This window comes from Schistocerca serialis, unplaced genomic scaffold, assembly GCF_023864345.2.
Source record: "Schistocerca serialis cubense isolate TAMUIC-IGC-003099 unplaced genomic scaffold, iqSchSeri2.2 HiC_scaffold_548, whole genome shotgun sequence".
NCBI lineage: Eukaryota > Metazoa > Arthropoda > Insecta > Orthoptera > Acrididae > Schistocerca > Schistocerca serialis.
Window position 1 is genome coordinate 55,001 of NW_026048133.1, and position 5,954 is coordinate 60,954.

The 5,954-nt window shown below is 56.0% G+C and overlaps 3 non-coding genes across 3 annotated transcripts in view; all 3 read right to left on the bottom strand.

Moving 5' to 3' along the window:
* LOC126447913 (large subunit ribosomal RNA) overlaps positions 1–839 on the bottom strand; it is a 4,222-nt gene extending 3,383 nt beyond the window's left edge. The window contains exon 1 of the ribosomal RNA XR_007583932.1: positions 1–839. This exon is cut by the window's left edge and continues 3,383 nt beyond it. This is a non-coding gene — a ribosomal RNA (large subunit ribosomal RNA).
* A 188-nt stretch (positions 840–1,027) lies between these two features.
* Positions 1,028–1,182, bottom strand: LOC126447919 (5.8S ribosomal RNA). Its single transcript, XR_007583937.1, has one exon. It is a non-coding gene; the product is annotated as a 5.8S ribosomal RNA (ribosomal RNA).
* Positions 1,183–1,535: 353 nt separating this feature from the next.
* Positions 1,536–3,444, bottom strand: LOC126447909 (small subunit ribosomal RNA). The gene has a single exon (XR_007583929.1). It is a non-coding gene; the product is annotated as a small subunit ribosomal RNA (ribosomal RNA).
* Positions 3,445–5,954: the final 2,510 nt, after the last annotated feature.

The following is a 5,954-nucleotide window of genomic DNA, read 5'->3' on the forward strand; positions in this document are numbered from 1 at the left end:
GGTCCGGGGCCGGGCCAGGTAGGTCCGTCATCCGGGAAGAACCGCGCGCGCTTGCCGGGAGCCCGAGCGCCCAAAGGGGCGAATCGACTCCTCCAGATATACCGCCGGGCAGCCAGCCAGGACACCGGGGCTCTGCCCAACAGACGCGAACCGAGGCCCGCGGAAGGACAGGCTGCGCACCCGGGCCGTAGGCCGGCACCCAGCGGGTCGCGACGTCCTACTAGGGGAGAAGTGCGGCCCACCGCACACCGGAACGGCCCCGCCCCGCGGCGAGTGGAAAGGCAACCGGACACGACCCCGCCGCGAATTGCTCCGCGCGGGCGGCCGGCCCCATCTGCCGAGGGCGGAGGCCAGTGGCCGGATGGGCGTGAATCTCACCCGTTCGACCTTTCGGACTTCTCACGTTTACCCCAGAACGGTTTCACGTACTTTTGAACTCTCTCTTCAAAGTTCTTTTCAACTTTCCCTCACGGTACTTGTTCGCTATCGGTCTCGTGGTCATATTTAGTCTCAGATGGAGTTTACCACCCACTTGGAGCTGCACTCTCAAGCAACCCGACTCGAAGGAGAGGTCCCGCCGACGCTCGCACCGGCCGCTACGGGCCTGGCACCCTCTACGGGCCGTGGCCTCATTCAAGTTGGACTTGGGCTCGGCGCGAGGCGTCGGGGTAGTGGACCCTCCCAAACACCACATGCCACGACAGGCGGCAGCCTGCGGGGTTCGGTGCTGGACTCTTCCCTGTTCGCTCGCCGCTACTGGGGGAATCCTTGTTAGTTTCTTTTCCTCCGCTTAGTAATATGCTTAAATTCAGCGGGTAGTCTCGCCTGCTCTGAGGTCGTTGTACGAGGTGTCGCACGCCACACCGCCAGCCGGCTGTGCACGCTACCGAGTAAGTACCGGTATGCGAACCGCCAGGCGACGGGCGCGCATCGCACGTTTAAGGAGACGCGGCCGGCCCCACAGGCGGCCACGACACTCCCAGGTCTGCGAAGCGGGGCAAACGCCGCGCGCTTCAGTATACGTAGCCGACCCTCAGCCAGACGTGGCCCGGGAACGGAATCCATGGACCGCAATGTGCGTTCGAAACGTCGATGTTCATGTGTCCTGCAGTTCACATGTCGACGCGCAATTTGCTGCGTTCTTCATCGACCCACGAGCCGAGTGATCCACCGTCCTGGGTGATCTTTTCATAGCTTCCACCATCTCTTTCGAGACAGTTGCATAGGCGGGACTGAGGCGTGTGGCGGCCCTGTTCCAGCGTTCAGTGTCCAACGGCCTCACGGCCGATGGGCGTCGTACGGCTCCACACCGGAGCGGACAGGCAGTCGGGCGAAAGTCATTCAAAACCGGCGCCAGGCGCCAGGTGCCGCAGGCCAGCCGCTCCAGCGCTTCAGCGCTCGTACCACACAACATTGCCGTTAGTTTTGAGACGAACGCGTGGTTCCGCACGCGGCGCACGGCTACTGCGAGCCGTACAGGTAGCTGCGTGTTGCGCGACACGACACGCACATCGAAAGACATGCAGTCTAGTCGGTAATGATCCTTCCGCAGGTTCACCTACGGAAACCTTGTTACGACTTTTACTTCCTCTAAATGATCAAGTTTGGTCATCTTTCCGGTAGCATCGGCAACGACAGAGTCAATGCCGCGTACCAGTCCGAAGACCTCACTAAATCATTCAATCGGTAGTAGCGACGGGCGGTGTGTACAAAGGGCAGGGACGTAATCAACGCGAGCTTATGACTCGCGCTTACTGGGAATTCCTCGTTCATGGGGAACAATTGCAAGCCCCAATCCCTAGCACGAAGGAGGTTCAGCGGGTTACCCCGACCTTTCGGCCTAGGAAGACACGCTGATTCCTTCAGTGTAGCGCGCGTGCGGCCCAGAACATCTAAGGGCATCACAGACCTGTTATTGCTCAATCTCGTGCGGCTAGAAGCCGCCTGTCCCTCTAAGAAGAAAAGTAATCGCTGACAGCACGAAGGATGTCACGCGACTAGTTAGCAGGCTAGAGTCTCGTTCGTTATCGGAATTAACCAGACAAATCGCTCCACCAACTAAGAACGGCCATGCACCACCACCCACCGAATCAAGAAAGAGCTATCAATCTGTCAATCCTTCCGGTGTCCGGGCCTGGTGAGGTTTCCCGTGTTGAGTCAAATTAAGCCGCAGGCTCCACTCCTGGTGGTGCCCTTCCGTCAATTCCTTTAAGTTTCAGCTTTGCAACCATACTTCCCCCGGAACCCAAAAGCTTTGGTTTCCCGGAGGCTGCCCGCCGAGTCATCGGAGGAACTGCGGCGGATCGCTGGCTGGCATCGTTTATGGTTAGAACTAGGGCGGTATCTGATCGCCTTCGAACCTCTAACTTTCGTTCTTGATTAATGAAAACATACTTGGCAAATGCTTTCGCTTCTGTTCGTCTTGCGACGATCCAAGAATTTCACCTCTAACGTCGCAATACGAATGCCCCCGCCTGTCCCTATTAATCATTACCTCGGGTTCCGAAAACCAACAAAATAGAACCGAGGTCCTATTCCATTATTCCATGCACACAGTATTCAGGCGGGCTTGCCTGCTTTAAGCACTCTAATTTGTTCAAAGTAAACGTGCCGGCCCACCGAGACACTCAATAAAGAGCACCCTGGTAGGATTTCAACGGGGTCCGCCTCGGGACGCACGAGCACGCACGAGGCGGTCGCACGCCTTCGGCTCGCCCCACCGGCAGGACGTCCCACGATACATGCCAGTTAAACACCGACGGGCGGTGAACCAACAGCGTGGGACACAAATCCAACTACGAGCTTTTTAACCGCAACAACTTTAATATACGCTATTGGAGCTGGAATTACCGCGGCTGCTGGCACCAGACTTGCCCTCCAATAGATACTCGTTAAAGGATTTAAAGTGTACTCATTCCGATTACGGGGCCTCGGATGAGTCCCGTATCGTTATTTTTCGTCACTACCTCCCCGTGCCGGGAGTGGGTAATTTGCGCGCCTGCTGCCTTCCTTGGATGTGGTAGCCGTTTCTCAGGCTCCCTCTCCGGAATCGAACCCTGATTCCCCGTTACCCGTTACAACCATGGTAGGCGCAGAACCTACCATCGACAGTTGATAAGGCAGACATTTGAAAGATGCGTCGCCGGTACGAGGACCGTGCGATCAGCCCAAAGTTATTCAGAGTCACCAAGGCAAACGGACCGGACGAGCCGACCGATTGGTTTTGATCTAATAAAAGCGTCCCTTCCATCTCTGGTCGGGACTCTGTTTGCATGTATTAGCTCTAGAATTACCACAGTTATCCAAGTAACGTGGGTACGATCTAAGGAACCATAACTGATTTAATGAGCCATTCGCGGTTTCACCTTAATGCGGCTTGTACTGAGACATGCATGGCTTAATCTTTGAGACAAGCATATGACTACTGGCAGGATCAACCAGGGAGCTGCGTCAACTAGAGCTGAGCAGCCGGCCGCCCGGGAGTGTGTCCCGGGGGCCCGCGCGAACACGCAAGCGTCCGCTCAATTATTCTGCAAACAGGAGGAGGCTGAGCTCCCCTGCACAACACACCTCGAAACCCTCTCAGGTCCCGGCGGCGCGCAGCGCCGTCCTAAGTACTTGGTCGGGTTCGAGAGAGGCGCAATCGCCCGGAGTTAGGCGAGTAGACGCTTTAGGTGCGACCACCCGTGCTCCCAACTGAGCTTGCCGCTGCCGACAGAGGCCCGGGAGCGTGCTGTCGTGGCATTGCCGGCGGGAGACAACACGCGCCACCTACGGTGACCGGCAGCTCCAACGCCAGCGCCACAGAAGGACAAAAGCCCCACTTGGGTGCCGAAGCGAACTCTCCCAGCACAGCGCACGCGCCAACACGTCCGCACAGCTGCGATACAAACCACCTGCGAGAACCGCTGGGGCGACCGAGCAGCAGACGGCGTCGCGGCGCCGAGCGCCGGGCGGCGGCGCATCCTCAGCGCACACAGTCCTCAATCGGACCAGCACACTGCAGATGGCCACCGCGCTTCGCACCGGGCCCGCGAGGACCTACTTTGGCCGCAAGGCGCCGCGAGCAGGGGGCGCCGGCGCGCAGCTGCGCCGCCTGCCGCGTCCGTCGGCCGGCGCGCCTGCCACTGGCCGCCCCCACCAGCCGGCTGTAGCGCGTGCGCCCACGCACCGCGCTGCCAGCACGCCGGGCGGCCCCCCCTCACCGGCCGGGGACGGTCCCACCCAGCCACCGCCGCGTATCGCCTCACACCCAGATCCCCTTTCGCGTTCGTGGGCATGGTGGGTCCCCTTTCACGTTCGTGGGCATGGTGGGTATCCCTGAAACAACCGGTTAATAGCTCGACCGATCGTCGCCAACACTGATTCACCTCTAGCGAGAACAACCGCACCACAACGGGTTACCTGTTGTTCATTTGCGTAACGTCACCAGCAAACGTAGACGTCCATCGCCATTTGCAACGAGTATTGCATGCCTGTGTCAGGTGTCACAACACACTACGTCTGCCCACATAGACGCAACAACATGTGCACGCCTCGAGAACACGTGGAAGGTAGCCCCCGTACGTATGCGGTGTCCATTGCGCGAACGACTGTCAGCCGGCCTCTGCAGGATGTCGCAGATGTGGAACGCGGTGCAACATGCTATCACGGTGTGTGAGAAGAGACGACTACGTCCGAATACACGCTCCACTACATCAACAGACTGCTCATGCTGATCGCCATCCAGGGCGTCCGTTCCTCCCACACGTCTGAATGGCGTACCACACTGCAATCCAGCTCTTATAGGGAGACGACACGTAGCTGCGTGCACAATATTTGGACTGTATGGTCTGCCGTTGCTAGGCGCAGTCGTCGTACGGTCACACATGTGCCACGATGTATCATTCAGTACATACGGACCAATGTGCAGTACAGTTTGTGGGTTTTGCGTACATCGGCGGACAGGTGACAGGCCGTACCACAACGTAGGCTGAGTACGTCGGCATGCGAAGGGCATTGAACATGCAAACTTCTCAACGACCAGCTTGCGAAGGCAGGGGGGAAGGGGGGGGGGCATGTACGTCCTGCTGCTATCCACATTACAGTGTATAGCAGGAGCATGTGGAAAGTCAGCAACACCTGCAAGGTGTTTAACATGACGCGATACACAGGGGACCGGGCAGTGCGAATAGCGAACTATATTGCGAGGGTTGCGGTTAGGCAACACTACACTAATTTAACGAGTTGCATAACAATTACAGAGCAGGTTCAGCGACAACGTGCGTCAGGTTAAGGCGCAATATAGGTTAGGTTGAGGCACAATATAGGTTAGGTTAAGGCACAACATGGGTTACGTTAAGGCACAAATTGGGTTACGTTAAGGCACAACATGGGTTACGTTAAGGCACAACATGGGTTACGTTAAGGCACAAATTAGGTTACGTTAAGGCACAAATTAGGTTACGTTAAGGCACAAATTAGGTTACGTTAAGGCACAAATTAGGTTACGTTAAGGCACAAATTAGGTTACGTTAAGGCACAAATTAGGTTACGTTAAGGCACAAATTAGGTTACGTTAAGGCACAAATTAGGTTACGTTAAGGCACAAATTAGGTTACGTTAAGGCACAAATTAGGTTACGTTAAGGCACAAATTAGGTTACGTTAAGGCACAAATTAGGTTACGTTAAGGCACAAATTAGGTTACGTTAAGGCACAAATTAGGTTACGTTAAGGCACAAATTAGGTTACGTTAAGGCACAAATTAGGTTACGTTAAGGCACAAATTAGGTTACGTTAAGGTACAATATGGGTTAGGTTAAGGTACAATATGGGTTAGGTTAAGGTACAATATGGGTTAGGTTAAGGTACAATATGGGTTAGGTTAAGGCACAACGTAGGTTAGGTTAAGGCACAACGTAGGTTAGGTTAAGGCACAACATAGGTTAGGTTAAGGCACAACATAGGTTAGGT